General features: G+C 40.9%; 1 protein-coding gene across 9 annotated transcripts in view; it reads right to left on the bottom strand.

Annotated features, from left to right (window-relative positions):
- DNAJC6 (DnaJ heat shock protein family (Hsp40) member C6) overlaps window positions 1–17,209 on the bottom strand; it is a 162,360-nt gene that overhangs the window by 74,766 nt on the left and 70,385 nt on the right. For 3 of the 9 annotated variants that reach the window (XM_033225177.1, XM_033225176.1, XM_033225178.1), the window contains exon 2: window positions 23–135. The exons of the other annotated variants lie outside the window; for them this stretch is intronic. The gene's annotated coding sequence lies outside the window, so the exon portion shown is untranslated. The remainder of the gene's footprint in view (window positions 1–22; window positions 136–17,209) is intronic. 9 annotated transcript variants of the gene reach the window in all.

Raw genomic sequence — 17,209 nt, 5'->3', positions numbered from 1 at the left:
AAGGCCAAAAGCACACCCTTACCTGGTGGGTAGTAGGAGGTTGGTTCCTACCCTCTCTTCAGACTCCTTCCACTCAAAAAATGACTCTCCACGTGTTACTTTTCCCAAAAATTCTCGACTCAATAATAACCACTCCTGGAGAACCAGGAAAAGAAAAAAAGCATTTATTTAGTACTAGCTTGTTGTGATTAAAAGAACCTAGGATTTGCAAACAAGCATACCCGCATTCACAACACTGACTCTCCTTCCTTGCTATCTGTGTAACAGCAGGCAAACTAGTAAATCTCTCTAAGCCTCAGTTTTCTCAACTGTAAAATGGAGGCAGATAATATCCTCCTCCCATGTATGTGATGATTAAATGAGATAATGATGGATAAGCATTTGTCACCTAGAAGGCAATCATAAACAATATTTGCCTATGCATGCCTGCCTTCTTATTTCTATATGGCAAAGTGGAGGAGATCCTAATGGACAAAATACACACACACACACACACACACGAAAGGGAGAGAAGCACAAAAATGGTCTGCAGCTAGGAACTGCCACATCCTTCCATCAGTTCAGTGGAAAGGCCACTTACTTGCTGTATAACCTTATACCGAGAGAAGGCCTACGATATCTTCCTCATAGAATCATCACAACTATTTAATCCATCATCTGTAAAAGCCCACTCACTGTCTGTTACATTTACAACTTAGTAAATGGCAACTTGAGGTGGAGGTGGATGTGGTAGCATTGAATTAATAACATAACTCACAAGGGCTTACCAACTGGGACTCAGAAATATTTTCTTTGGAGACTGGATGGGGATTTGAAATGTATAGAGATCAGGCATCTGGGAAACAGTCCTTAGATGGAAATCCTCATATGTAGACCCATCCTGCCTGAGGCAGGCTTACCAAGCAAAGGTATGAGGTCCCTCCCTGGCTCCCACGTTAACTAACTGTTCTGCCTGTCTTTCTGGTTTAATTATGCCCCAATAATCCTGACAATATTGGCTGGATTTCGCTGTAAATCATGACAGTAGAAATCCTAAAATAAAAGTAAGATTAATGCTATGACCTCAATCTTGGCATGAGGGCTCATTAATTGCAAATCATGGAGTTAATTGAATTCTAGTCATAGCACTGCTAGCTGGATTAAATTTCCTGAGACCTATTTCTTTACCAACATGAAGATAACTGAAATGCACCAATGACAACTAAGCCAAATATTGGGGGTTGCTAAGGAGGGAGATAATTATTTCCTTGGCACAGTAGTTGCCCAACCATCAGAAGAGTCTGATGTCACGCTTTGGAGGACTGTCACTATTATTACAGCCACCCTCCCTATCTTCTTCATGCTTAAGGGTGTGATGCAACCTCTCTGAACCTCAGTTTTGCAATAATACTTGTTAAGAATGAAATACACACATGCACATATATCTACAAGAAGTGCTCAATAAAAAATAGCCATTACCATCATCCTATCTTCGACTCTTTGCCATCATTCATTATTATAAGGACCCCTGGAGGGAGGAAAGAGCTGTGTGGCTTTTCTTCTGCAGGCTGCACCCTGGTGAGCTACAGAAATGGCTCCACAAATGGCATAGAAAAATCACTGTACACCCAGGGCCTCCCTAAGTTCAAGGCAGCTTCTGTTTCTACTTAGCATCTGGCCAGTGCAGATGCTAGTACTGTAGTCCCCTCTTATCCATAGAGGATACACTCCAAGAGCTGCAGTGGATGTCTGAAACCACAGATAATACTGAACCCAACTGCCATCAATTGGAACACGTTTCTGTTCATGTCTTCCATTCACAAATTGAAGCCTTTTCCATCTTAATAAAGCACTTACACATTGTGGCCATAACATTTGCCATCTGAGATGTAACGGCAAAACTAGCATGAATTCCTTTTTTCCTTCTTCACAATTTCACAGATAAAAGATTTATTCTTACCATAGATCTATACAACCTCGGAATACCATTTTTTTTCCTTTTTTTATTAAGTCAGGAACTTTCACCTTTTCACTTAAAGGAAGCACTCTACAGCTTTTCTTTGGCATATCCAAGTTGCTGGCATCACTACTCTTGTGATTTGGGGCCATTATGAAGTAAAATAAGGATCACTTGAACACAAGCACTGCAATAACTGAGATAGTCAATCTTATCACTTACACAGCTACTAAGTGACTAATAGGCAGTAACATAGACGCTGGACAAAGAGATGATGCATATCCCAGGGAGGACCAAGCAAGATGGTGCAAGATTTCGTCACGCTACTCAGAATGGCACACAATTTAAAACTTAATGGATTATTTCTGGAATTTTCATAATACTTTCAGACCGCAGTTGGCAGCGGATAACTGAAACCTTGGAAAGTGAAACCACAGGTAAGGTAATCTACTGTTTGTCTCTTCTCTTTCCTGCAGTCTGGTCTGTGTGGTTCCATCTGCTCTTCGGACAAAAAAATTACATGCAAAAATCCTCATCCAACACTGACAGATGAGTATTGCAGTCTCCACTACACAGGAGGAAGGAGGAAGACTCTGAAATTGAGAGGAATGTGTATCAGGCAGTGGCGATGGTACATACTAGAGCCAAGGTATTATGGTGTTTCCTCACAGAACTGGGTGGACACAGAGGGTATATTAGAGAGGGGTGAGAGGTGAGACCGCAACGGTGAATGATGCTCAGATCTCAAAAGCCTTGAAAGTCAAACTAACCTTCAAAGGAGTAGATAAAGAAATTTAGAATCACTGGAAAGGGTGAGGAGATGTTTTTTTTGAAAGCTGCAACACAAAATTAATTGAGAATACACAAGAAGAGCTTAGCGAGAAGACGGTGCTTAATTTCTACCTGTAGCAAGTACTCAGCATAACACTTACCAGGGTAAGCCATCTAAAAAAGGACACTTAATTGAACTGAATTGAATCTGTCAAGAAACCAACAGTTTCTATTCACTTTTAAACCAATTTCAATTGCACTGAAGTGCAGCAAGATGATAACAGCAGTAGCCATCACTTATTAAACACCCTCTGATCCCTGGGAACTAGACTACAAGCTTTATGTCCATTATCTTACTTAATCTTCACAATTATATTGCCAGGTAAGTTTGATTATTCCCCTTTTACAGAGCAGCAAACTGAGAACTTGTCTTAGACCATTTGGGCTGCTATAACAAGATGCTATAAATTGAGTGGCTTATTAACAACAGAAATATATTCCTCACAGTTCTGGAAGCCGGAATGTCCAAGATCAAGGTGGCTGCAGATTTGGTACCTAGTGAGGTCCCACTTCTTTATTCATGGAAGGCTGTCTTCTCCCTGTATCTTCCCATGGTGAAAGAGACAAGCAAGTTCTCTGGGGCCCTCTTTTATAGAGGCACTAATCCCATTCATGATGACTCTGCCATCATAACCTAATCACCTCCCAAAGGCCCTACCTCCAAATATTACCGATTAAGGATTAGGTTTCAGCATATGAATCTGGGAAAGAGGGGGACACAAATATTCAGCCCACAGCAGGACCAAACACAAACATTTAGGTCATACAGCCAGGCTCTTCCCTATGTCTGTCTTACTCCAAAGCCTGTGTTCCACTGACAACATTTTGCTGCCTCCTATTATATTTGTTAAAAGCTTAAAAAATAAAAGGAAACAGTCAAACCCAAAAGCACTGCTGGAGAACAAAAAAGCCAGACCTTGGCCTGATGTCTGCTCTGCATTAATCTAAGGTTATTTTCAAGAACAGACACCCGGGAGTGGAAAACCGCTGCGCATTCACTGCGTAGCAAAGAAATTAATGAAAACTAGTTTCTAAGGCTTGAACAGGCAGGAGTAGAAAACCGCAGTCCAGTTATGATCGTGGTCCCTCACAAAAGGATGATGACAGTGTCTCAAGATGCTCTTTCCTAATTCAGCCTCTCCTTGCTGCCCAATCCCACCCACCCCACAGGCACACGCAGCCTTTAGGGTCAATAGCTGCTGTCTTTGACTCTCATGTTCAACAGCCACATGCACCAGCATTCCAGGGGTAGTGGCAGTAGAGCACAGGAGGTGGGGAAAGAGCATGAGCCCGGAGAACCAAACTGTAAATATGCTTTCCATCTTCCCCAAAGGACCACTCTACAGACTTGGAAACCTGCCCATTGTCAAGTCCCTTTGCAGTGTGAAAGGGACATCAGTGCTGACAAACCCAGGGTCACATCCTTTTTCCTTTGAGAAGACTATGGCCAAAAGAGCTGATAAATCATTAGCAGCATCTGGTCTCCTCTGCTGCCTTTTAGATCCCAGGTAACACAATCAGAGCTCACAGGCGGACCATAAAAAGGGTCTCCAAAAAATGCAGGTGACAGGCAAGCAGGTGGCTTTCCATCATGAACAATATGCCCTCTGTAAAATCCATAGAATGGTAAGAATGATACATTGAAAGGGTTTGGTTTCCAAAGAAGGAACTAGGACCACGGCTAGCTTATAGATTGGAAGAGGGCAATGCAGCCCTTTGGTGTCTGGTATCAGTCTTCACTCAAACCCTGGAACAAGCCCATTTCTGTATAGCGTAACTGTACAAGCAAACACCGTTGTTCTGGGGGAATCCAGTCTTCACCAGGCTCCCACTGTGTGCTAGGTTCATGCAAGATGCTTCACACACACTGTTTCATTTCACCCTGAAAAGGACCTTAATAAAAAGGCTATCAGTCCCAGTTAATGGGTGCAGAAATGAGGCTCAGAGAGGTTGCACAACCTGCCCAAGCTAAGAGGTCTGGCAAAGCGGTGCAAGAGGTTCCCAAGGTTAAGTATCAGCCTAGGTACCAGGCTACGCATCAAAATAGCCTGGGGTGCCTGTTTTAAAAAATGCAGATTTTCAGATTTCTTTCAAATCAGAATCTCTGAGAGTAGAGCCTAAAGTCTACATCTTTCAACATCCCTCAGTAGCTTCTGATAAATAGAAAGTGCAATAACACAGCCACAGCCCTATGCCACACTGTGTGACAGAGGAGAGACAGCCCTAAATGAAGGTCAGGTAGGGTCGGGGAGAGAGGCAGAGGAGCTACCATTCACTGGACACTTTTTATCTGCCAAATGCTTGATATAGATCATCACACTTAATCATTACAACAACCTGCTGAGGTGGATATTATTATGCCCATTTTATGGAGGAGAAAACTGAGGCTCAGTGAAGTCAAATGACTGGATAAAGGTCACATCTCTAAGAAACACTGGGGTCAGAACACAAACCAGATCTGTGTGGCTCTAAATCTCATGCCCTTTCACTATCACATTCTTCCTTACCTCTTTTTGACAGAGAGTAGAGGTCTCAGGGCAATCACCAATAGCACGTAGATGGCTGTAGCTACGGAAGGGCCCAAAGAAGACCTTGCCCAATATAAATCAGGAAGCAGAAATGGCTACATCCTGAGGGAGGCCAACTCTTCCTCCAGCAGCTACCATTGCTGTTCTTCTGAGAAGAGCAGGAGCCTGGACTCACCAAATACAATGAGGGCAGCACAACAGTGGAGCCATCATCCTTCCTCTCAGCATCCTTGCATATTGAGAGTCTACTCCCTCCTAGGCAAGGGTCCAGGCATTTGGGAATCTGCATGATCTGACCCATAAGGTTAACCTGAACAAAGTTCAAGTTCCAAATACCAGTGTGCCCTTAAGTATATGGCTTTCCTTCTCTGGACAAAGTCTCTATCTATAAAATGTGGAGGTGGAATTTGCTGCTCTCCAAGGTCCCATGAACTCTGGGTGACTCCATGACTCACAGAGTCTATCCAATGTGAGTGTTAAATTGTGATTTGTGTGATTTATTAATACTACAAGGCAAGGTCTGTTAGGAGCCCCACCAAACTGGACATGGAGTTTAAGTGTTTGGCTGCCACTAATGGCAGCATTGGTAGAACAGAAGCATTCAAATCTCTACCATGGCTTCCGTTTTTCATTTTGGCCCCAGAAGCCCAGGGGTGAGGGACTATTATCTAACAAGCTGGCCACCTGCAAGTGCCTTCTTTCCTCTTTCCCTGCATTTGGCACTAATCTCAAGTGACTGCCTCTTGACTGACCACTCCCCAGCTTCCCTTCTCGAAATCTTTAAGCATATGCACATTGCCTGCAAACTCCTAGAAGGCAAGATGGGGTGAGTCAAAGAAGACTACATACACAGTGCCAAGCACAGGGCTTTGTACGTAGTGGTAGTAGTAGTATTCTAATATTCCGCTACTAAAAATAACAAATCGTACCTAAAATCATCTAAGATTTGAGTCCCTACTATGTACCAGGCATTATCCTAAATGCTTTACAGCCCTATAATGTATGTGCCATTGCACTCCAGCTTGGCGACAGAATGAGACTCTGTCTAAAGAAAAAAAAAGGACAGACATAGTTGATTTATCTGGCTCAATACATATTGTTAATTCTGACCTCAGATTCTGAACTATAAATTGGTCAGCAATACTGCACAGGGCATTTAACAAAGGGTGGTAGGATAGGCAAGAAGCGTATTATGGAATGCTTGTATGCCTCTTTAAGACTTGAATTTTAGGCCGGGCGCGGTGGCTCAAGCCTGTAATCCCAGCACTTTGGGAGGCCGAGACGGGCGGATCACGAGGTCAGGAGATCGAGACCATCCTGGCTAACAAGCTGAAACCCCGTCTCTACTAAAAAAATACAAAAAACTAGCCGGGCGAGGTGGCGGGCGCCTGTAGTCCCAGCTACTCGGGAGACTGAGGCAGGAGAATGGCGTAAACCCGGGATGCGGAGCTTGCAGTGAGCCGAGATCCGGCCACTGCACTCTAGCCTGGGCGGCAGAGTGAGACTCCGTCTCAAAAAAAAAAAAAAAAAAAAGACTTGAATTTTATCTTGTAGGTGATGAGAAGTTTCACGCCTATAATATAATAGGCCTTCAAATTTTATAGTCATTGTTACACTACCATCATTTTACAGCATGGGAGGTTATGGAGTAAGAATGGGTAGATACAAAGAAATCTGAGAATTACCTTGTTTCCTCCCACTGTTCCTATAGGCAAAACCCAAATCCAACCCACCTTTCTACACACCAACTACTCCTTACTTAGTATCTTACTCGGTTCAGGCCATTTCCATCTCTAGCCTCCTAACAGCTTTGGATCCCTCCAATCCTCTCCAGAGAGATGAGGCACGTTGTTAAAATACAAATTTTATCTTATCACTCCCGTTCATAGAAACTTTTAGGGCCACAGGGTTACATGGTTTACAAAGCCTTGAATGACCTGGAAACTGCTTTCCTTCCCATTCTCACCTCCTGCATTCCTCCTTCACCCATCTTTGCCCCAGTCCCAGGGAAACTCTTTGCAGTTCTCCCAATAGCCCATGCTCTCACTTTCTTCTGGATCACTGCACGTATTTTCCTCGGTAGCCTGCACTGTCTCAAGAGTATTTTTGCTGTCTCCAGCAACAATTCTGAAAGTTGCATGCATTACATTCTGTGCTTTATCTCAAGAAAGTCATTTTAAAAGACCTCACATTATTTACCACCTTGCCAGAGGCTGTCAAGCTTAAGGATTTTGTAACCCATGTTCTCCTACTTCTCCTGTCAAACATGCTTACATGTTATACTTGCAGTTTGTGTATCTGCCTACAAAATTTTCCAAGTATAATCTCATCTGGGCATCTTTTTCTTTTGACAGTTTTGTTATCACCCTCTCCAAAGAAGGGATAGTTATATTAACCTAACAATAAATTTGCCATCTTTTTCTCAATTATGTTATCTAAGTCAAAATATATCTTCAGTAGAACTTCTTATAGTGAATAAATTATATACAGACATGGCTGAAGCCTTATGGTTACTTTGCAAAATAATTTTATTTATTTCTATTCATATCTATCCTTTTTACTTTAAAAAGTCATGCAAACAATCTACAAATCCTTAATAATGATTCTCCAGGCTCTGCCTTTGACGTGATATAATTGAACAGAAGGCAATATTAAAGACTGAAGCTTCAGGAAAAAAAAATCAAATAGTCACAAGAAATTCTGGGCTGAGGGACATTGTAGAGAACATTATTGGGGTTAGGAAGAAACAAAATTTGCAGTTATTTCCTCAAACATTTAAAGCAGTATCCATGGAGGAAAAAAAATCCTAAGTCATTGTTCTAAAGATGGCACTGATGCTTTTCAAAGTTTTAAAGCTACTATGTTTTCAGGAGTTACGACAATTTATATAATAACATATGGGTTGGAATCCTGATTCTGTCACCTGCGTGCTATGCTGTGACCTTGGGCAAGTCACTTAACCACTCTGAGCCTCAGACTCCTCAGCTGTAAAATGAAGACAATTATACCGTTTATAAGGCAGTTGTAAAGCTGAAGTAAACTGATATCCATAGAAGTACTTTATAAAGTAAAAATAAAGCAGTGATGGTTTTTATTCATGGTCAACGCCAAAGAGCAATGCAATCAGAAGATAAAACTCCTCTCAGAACTTTGGTTCTCCACCTATGAGTCCATTTATTTCACCAAGCTGTTATTTTTACTGTTGTTGGAAGCATATCCAAAGATCTCTACTGAGCTCAGATGAGTAATAAGGCCAAAATGTACTATTCAATTCCCACTATTAATTTGGGGGAGAGTGTTGTTTTTGTTTGTTTTTTTAAAAAAACACTTCTTGGTATGTTAAAATTCTTAATATGAGCAGGTGAATTAACATTAGATTGAGAACCCAAATGCCCAAACTGGAACAATGTTCAAATCTGCTAGTGATGGATGGATTGTGGCCAGTGTGAGCACATCTGTGAGTCTGTAACCACTGTAAATAAAAGAATCTGCCATTGTTCTCAGGGCAACTCAACTCTTCTGCCAATAGAACATCCTTTGAGCACCCTCCAATTTTCTATAAATCCCAGGTTTGAAATTCTGATATAATCTTCTAATATCTAGCCCTCTAAGTATTTGTATGGATGTTAAGAGGAAAGAGTGACTTAAATATTTTTATAAACCACTGCTAATATCAAAAGCAGCACTGTATCTTATGTTCAAAGCCTCTGGGAGACATGAAGAGAATTCTGAAAAACAAACAAACAAACGAACAAAACACTGTCAATTTAACCACTTCCTAAGGTGAGTTTAACGAAGCAAAAGAGAGTAACACTTCACCAAGGACACTGATCATTTTTCCAAACATACCTAAGCAAAGTAGATTTGACAAGCATAAGGCACTTACTCCTAGCATTATTAAGGTCTGTCCAAAAATTGCCATTGATTCAGGGGAGGGGAGTCATTGCTGATAGTGAGCTTCTGTCTCCCCTTCCGTAACCAATAAATTCCAAAATATGTAAGGCTCAAACACGATATTTGTTTATTTCTTGCCTCTTTTTCATTTCTGCACTTAAGGCATTTGCTTTTGCTATCTTCCTGCTAAGAACCTCTACGTGGTTCTTTGCATAGTTTATTCTTTCTCATCTTCCAGAAAGGTGCCCCACCACCCAATTCACTGAACATTTGTTATTCTTAAATATCAAGGTTTCCATTGCCCCTTCCTGTGGTCTACATATCCTGATTCGGAGTTGGAAAAGAGAGTTAACCACAGAGACATCCTTTCCTCATTGAGTGCCCCAATGTTAACATTTGTATTCATAATCCATCTGCCATATTTATAGGAGAAAATAAAAACAAAACAAAATTTAAAAAGCAAAGCTACAAGCAAAACAGAGTCCAGAAAAGCCTGTGATCTCTAACCTGTCATCTCTAACCAGACACAGCAAGGCTGGCAAACTCAGGCCTGGAACCAGGTCCCAGGTCCCAGGACATGTTGAGAGACTCCAGGACATGAGGAAATAGAAGTCCAGCCCCCCGCCCCCCCCAGATTAATGAACATGAGGCAGCAGCAGAATTAATATTGGCATCAGACCAATGTGGAGCAAATCCCAACATTACTATGTGTAATAAATCCTGTGATATCTCTGTGCCTCAGCTTCCTCATGGAAAAGAAAATAAACCAAGAGCACTGCTGACAGCAAAATGAAATACAGGAACAACAGTCTTTGCCAATTTGGTCACCCAATATTTTGTCAGACCTGAGCTCATACTCAGCAAACACAGTATAAAAGCCATCCCTTCAACTTGGGGCTCACAAGCTATCTTAAACAACACTTGCTGCTCAAGTTATAATTAGAAATGTCTGGTTATTATGAGGAACATGAGAGGGCTTTATGAGGTGTTAATGAGCAACTCTGGTCTGTCTGGCATCAAAGTGAGTGGGCAATGACCTCAGGCTCCAGTGCACTAAGATAAATAGGTGGCAGCTTCACCCTATAATCGCTGTACAACCTTGGGAAGTTATTTCATCTCTTTGGAAAACTTGGTTTGTAAATTGGGAATTAATAATCATACCTGCCCCCTAGGATTCATCTGAAAATTAAATAAGAGAATGCATGTTAACATATGCCTAGCAAACAAATAGTAAGCCCCAAATAAATGACAGGTATTTTTATCATTGTGACCTCCACACCAAAGATTCTGATTTTCAGTCTTTCACAGAATCCTGAGAATTTCTGGGAGATCCTGCTTTGCCACCTTCCCTAGAAATGGAACTTCATAAACCTGGGAAGCCAATGGCTATAGAGAACCAACCAGGACTTGTTTTCCTGGAGCTGAAACAGAAGAAGGGGTATGGTAGAGACTGCTATTTGCCAACCAAAATCCATTCTCCCCTCCTTGTTGTTCTTAAGAATACTTTTAGCTGGTTACTTGGACTACTAGAATAAAAGACTACATTTCTCAGGCTTCCCTTCAGCCAGGTACGACCATGTGATTAAGTTCTGACCAATGGGATGAGAGTGGAAGTGAGACTGCAACTTACAGGCTGTTTCTTAGAGAGAAAAGGTAAGCCCTTCCTTGGCCTTCACATTGGCTAGAAAATGAATAGTTGGTTGGCCATCTTAGATGACGAGGAAGAGAGTAATATCCTAAGGATCAAAAAGCAGCATGATAGAAGCAGCTTGGCACCCTAGCTACTTTATACAGCATCCATTCCAGATCAGATTTTTATGTGAGCAAGAAATAGGCTTTCATCTGCTTAAGCCACTGTTATGATGGCCTTTGTGACATATACAACCAAACTTCTAGCCTCATAAATATTATAGACAATGTGCACAAGGAAAAAGGAAGGCAGAATATGGTAGAGGATTGCAACACATCCCTGGTACATAGTGACATGTCATCATTGTTTGCAGAATTAAACATCCTCTGTTGAACTCCATGCAATCAACCCAAATTTTGGACTATTGAGGTCAGCTTCAAAAACAGGAGGCACACAGGCCAGCTGGAGGGTGTCCATAAGGAGAATGACTAGGGTAATGAAAAATAAAGAAAACCCATCTCATGAGGAAAGACTGGAAGAGCTAGAAAGAGAAAGGTAAGCCAGAAAGGCAAGATTAGGTTTCAGGTAACTCAAGGGCAGTAAGTTAAACAGGGCTTCTCTCTTTGGACTCAAGTTTCTTCATCTGTAAAATAAATAGGTAAACCCAGAAAAATCCCCTTTAGGTACAGCATGAGGGACCTATAAATTCAAAAGAATTTATGTGGCACCAAGGGACAGAACTACAAACCACCTAGATACAGAACTGAAAGAGTGAAGGGCAGATTTCCACTGAACATCAATAAACATCCAAGCAATGTTTCTTGTCCAGCAATAGAATGGCTGGACAAGCAATGTTTCTTGTCCAGGAATAGAATAGCTGCCTTCCAAAGTCCAGAGCTACCTAACTAGAAGGGTTCAATCAGGAACTAGACTTGGATACAGGTCCCTAGTGGACGTTCTAAGTCTTGGAAGAATCAGAACAGCTCCCTAGAGATGCAGTTCCTTCCTGCAGACAGAGCAAAAAAGGTGAACTTTGTAACAGACAGTTTTGGATTTGAATCTATTTCTGCCACTAATCTGGCTATATAATCCTGAACAACTTATTAACCTTTTTTGAGCCTTGGTTTCCTCAGTTTTTAAATGAGGATAGCAAAACATAACTTGAAGTATATTCTATTAAAATATGTATAGGAATATTTTTAATATTTTATTAAATATAATAAATATAGAATTTTTTATTTTTTAGACAGAGTCTTGCTCTGTTGCCCAAGCTGGAGTGCAGAGGCACAGTCTTGGCTGACCACAACCTCTGCCTCTAGGGTTCAAGCAATTCTCCTACCTCAGCCTCCCAAATAAATATAAATATTTCAATAAAATATACTTCAAGTTATGTTTTACTATCCCCATTTTATCCCCAGATGGTCTCCGGGTCAGCTGTAGCCATTTCCTCTTTTGAACAGAGCTGAAGCTATTATAATATATATCAACCACATAGCACAATATAGGCTCGTAGCTACTTAAAGTAGTCATCTTAATCATCTTATTGCCTGTATAAATGGAGGAAAAGAAAAATGTGATGAGATCAGAAAATGAAGTTAGTCATCCTGGTGGAAGCATCAGAAGGTAGAAGGCTGGAATTGGGCACAATCAACATAAACAAGGGTTTGCCACATAAATGCTGTGGTTGAAGTACAGGCAGGACCAAAAGCCACTCACAAGGTGGGAAAGGAAGGAGAAGCGGCCATTGCAGGATCATCAGACATTGGGAAAGGACTCTCATTCAGACCTCCACCTACCCATTCACTATTTATTTATTATCTATGAGCAATTATAAAATGAGAAAAGTGCCACAAAGAGGAAAATACAGAACATAATCAGGACACAAAGAAGAAGCACCCGACCCAGACTTAGAAGGTCAGGCAAGGGTTTTCAGTGGACATGATATCTAACTTGAGACCTGCACTACCAAGGTGTTTGGGGGCAAAGGATGGGGAGACAGCTCAAGCTGATGATGTGTTGGAGGAGGGTAGAGAATCATAAAATGTCTCCCACTCCTCCTCTAAAATTCCTACATTCTGAGGAACCAAGAAGACTGCTAAGTCCTTCCCAATGCTAAGGTTCCACCATTATGGCCTCAGATGCAAAAGCAAAATAAAATAAATGTCTTACCCTTTGGGGTCAAGTCCTTTTTTTTTTTTTTTTTTTTTTTTGAGACAGAGTCTCGCCTTGTCGCCCAGGCTGGAGTGCAGTGGCACGATCTTAGTTCACTGCAAGCTCCACCTCCTGGGTTCATGCCATTCTCCTGCCTCAGCCTCCCAAGTAGCTGGGACCACAGGTGCCCACCACTATGCCCAGTTAATTTTTTTGTATTTCTATAGTGGCAGGTGTGGATGGCAACATGGAGGTTCCTTATGGTGTTGGAATTGTTTGGTACCTCGACTGTGATTCAGGAACCCACACAGTTGAGAAAATAGTATAGAACTTAACATACATACATGAGTGCACATGCAAACAAATACAAGAAACTAGAGGAATCTGAGGTGGAATGAATCAATGTCAATATTCTGGCTGTGATATTACACTAAAGTTTTGCAAAATATAGCACTGGGAGAAATGGGCAAAATTTACAGGTATCTCTCTATACTATTTCTCACAGCTGAATGTGAATCTATAATTATTTCAATAAACATTTCAGTAACAAAAGTAGATGCAGATAAAGAACATAGTTACATAAAATTGTTATGAAATATAAATTCATCGCTGAAATTTTAGCAAAATGCATTTAAAATTTGTTAATTACTGATATCTACTACCCAAATATTGTTTTATAATATTTTGATAGTTCCTTCATTTTTAGACTAATATATATTTTTACAATAATTTTCCTATGTAAATACAAATATATGTGTGTACATGTTTATGTAGTTTAATTCAATGTATAAAGACTATTTCTTGTTTATACTCATTTTATATTTTGAAGATCTTCCCATCATATTAAAAATTTCTTGAGCTGGGCATGGTGGCTCACGCCTGTAATCCCAACACTTTGGGAGGCTGAGGTGGGAGAATTGCTTGTGCCCAGGAGTTCAAAACCAGACTGGGTAACATGGTGAGATACCATCTCTACTATAAACAAAACAAAACAAAACAAAAAAAAAACTTTTTTGAGTTGGATACTATATAGGTATATCTTAGTTTTCTATTTGGTAATACTACATAGGCATATCTTAATATTCTATTTGGTAATACTATATAGGCATATCATAATTTTCTAAACCAATCCTCTATTTTGGGACATTTTAGGCAGTTTCAAGTTTTTTCTATTATAAATAATTCTGTAATAAATTAAATCAAACTGGTTGCCAACATTACCCAGACACGAAATGTTGAGTTAGAATGGATGGTAGAAATCACCTGACCAAACAATTCCCCTAAAACAAACATACACCCACACATAAATCATCTTATAGTTATGGAAATTATGGCCTATTCTCACTTTAGGATGTAAGGACAATGCAGAATTTCAAAAGTTCTATATTTAAAACAGGAAAAAAAAAAAAAAGCATGACCTGCCAACCTTGCTCTAAGTCACTTTTGACCTTGTAGAATCAAGCAGAAAAAGTATAAATGGAGGAAACTCTAGAAAAAACAATTAAGAGTTTGAAACATGATAGACATGGTTCATATTCATATTCTCTATGACCTTGGGGAAGCAGTTTAACTATTTTGTTTCTTTATCCATAAGTATATCCTCCTCCTTACTAGGTCCTCAGTAAATATTTCCTGTCTAAATGAATGAATGAAGTACTGGCATATGCAGGTACTCAATTGCTCACTGTTACTCAAACATGCAAAGTTCTTCCAAGCTTCTAGTTTGGAATGTCCTCCCCCATCTCCCTCTCCACCAAGAAATCTTGCCTACACTGCAAAGCCAGCACTAATGTGCCCATTCAAGAAGGCTTCATCAACCTACTTACTTTTCGCCTGTACTGTCTATTTCATACTTTTAATTATATAGACCCTTCTTTCTACAGCTGGTAAAAGAGCGACTTGAGGGCCAGTTTTCCTCCTTTTTCATCTTTGAGTAGGGCTTTGCCATCCATCTCAACATGAGACAGGTTCCTCACATGCCCCAGTCTGTCTAAAGCTCTGGATGAGAGGCACACAAATAATACCTATATGTGTAATTGGATTCTTTCCTCCTGGAAATTGGGATTCAGAGACAGATGATCATTGAGAACTGGTTGCTTCAAGCAGTGGCATAGAAACTCAGACCTTTGAGGAAGCCATGTACACAGAGAAGACAATAAAGCTGGTCTTCAGAGAGAGTGAAGGGCAGAGCAAACGCACAGGAAGGGAAACAAGAACTTCGGGGCACTGGAGAGGGGGCTTCCAGGAGGTAATCACTTCTGGGGTACCAGGTGCATATGGGCTGGCTCCACTGCCCCTGGGCCCCAGGAATTACTCTGTGACTTTATGACAACTCCCTTCCTTTGGTTTTTAAGTAATATGTTTTTAATCGACTAAGAAATTGATAAAGACTTGGTGGGTCCATAGATGCATACTTCACCAGTCTCACTATCTTCAACTCACATCCAATATATTCCCTATATCAGGGTTTCTCTACCTTGGCACTATTGACATTTTGGGCAGGAAAGTTCTTTGTTTTGAGGAGCTCTTTTGTACACTGTAGCATGTTTGGCAACACCCTGGCCTCTACACACTAAAGGTAAGTAACAATTCCCCCGACTATCATGACAATTAAAAATGTCTCCAGACATTACCAAATGTCCCAGGAGAAGGGCATGAAACAGCCCCTCATTGACAACCACTGCACTAGCTTTTATACAAACACTGGGAAAACAATAAAGAAAAAGAGGCTGGGCACAGTGGCTCATGCCTGTAATCCCAGCACTTTGGGAGGCTAAGGTGGGCAGATTGCTTGAGCTCAGCAGTTTGAGACTAGCCTGGGCAATATGGCAAAACTTCATCTCTACAAAAAACACAAAACTTAGCTAGGCACAGTGGTGGTGTGTACCTGTAGTCCCAGCTATGAGGGAGGCTAAGACAGGAGGATCGCTTGACCTTGGGATGTAGAGGCTGCAGTGAGCTGAGATCGTGCTACTTGAACTCCAGCCTGGGTGATAGAGCGAGACCCTGTCTCAAAAAAAATAAAAATAAAATAAAGAAAGAGAAAAAAACTTATGAACAAACCCAGAATGAATATAACAAAGACAAGGCTCAGTGTCTTATAAACTGAAGAGAGAAAATTATCCACCTTGAAGAAACCTCAGGATAATAAAATATTCTCAACACTGCCTTTCTTCACTTAAACTTCAGCACAGCCAACACTTATCAAGTTATCTACCATATGGCAGGAGATACAGTGAGCAGTTTTCTATACCTTATTCCATTTGCTCCTCCTAACAATCTGATAAGAAAGACATTATCAGCCAAGCATGGTGGCTCACTGTGCCCAACCAATGTTTGTAATCCCAGCACTTTGGGAGGCCAAGGGAGGAGGCTTATTTGAGCCCAGGAGGTCGAGACCAACCTGGGTATGCTCAGTAGAACCTCATCTCTACAATTTAATAATTAGCTGGGCATGGTGGCATAGGCCTGAAATCCCAGCTACTTGGAGGCTGAGGTGGGAAGATTGCTTGAGCCCAGAAAGTGGAGGTTGCAGTGAGCTGTGATCACGTCACTGCACTCCAGCCTGGGTGACAGGGTAAGACCCTGTCAAAAAAAAGAGAGAGAAAGAAAGAAAGAAAGAAAGAAAGAAAGAAAGAAAGAAAGAAAGAAAGAAAGAAAGAAAGAAAGAAATTAGTCTGTTTTCACATTGCTATAAAGAACTATCTGAGCCTGGGTAATTTATGAAGAAAAGAAGTTTAGTTGACTCACAGTTCCACAGGCTTAACAGGAAGCATGACTAGGAGGCCTCAGGAAACTTACAATCACGGCAAAAGGTGAAGGGGAAGCAAGACACATCTTACATGGTGGCAGGAGAAAGTGAGAAAGAAAGTGCCACATTTTAAAACCATCAGTTCTCACTCACTATCACGAGAACAGCAAGGGAGAAAGCTGACCCCATGATCCAGTCATTTCCCACCAGGCCCCTCCTCCGACAAATGGGGATTACAATTCGAGATGAGATTTGAGTGAGGACACAAAGCCAAACAATATTAAGAGGCATTATCTGTTTTACAAAGGTGGAAACTGAGGATCAGAGAATTTAAATTATTTGCCCAAGGTGACAAAGCTAGACAGCCATGTTAAAAATTTGAACCTAGAACAACCACTGGCTCCAATTCCAATTCTCCACTCCTGTACTGCAGTATTCTACAAGAAAACTAGTAGCTATAATCAATGAAAAGCCAAAACGGTAATAAA

The sequence above is a fragment of the Trachypithecus francoisi genome, unplaced genomic scaffold, assembly GCF_009764315.1.
Source record: "Trachypithecus francoisi isolate TF-2019V2 unplaced genomic scaffold, Tfra_2.0 Lachesis_group12, whole genome shotgun sequence".
NCBI lineage: Eukaryota > Metazoa > Chordata > Mammalia > Primates > Cercopithecidae > Trachypithecus > Trachypithecus francoisi.
Note: the sequence above shows the minus strand (reverse complement) of the source record. Positions and strands in the feature narration are given on the sequence as shown.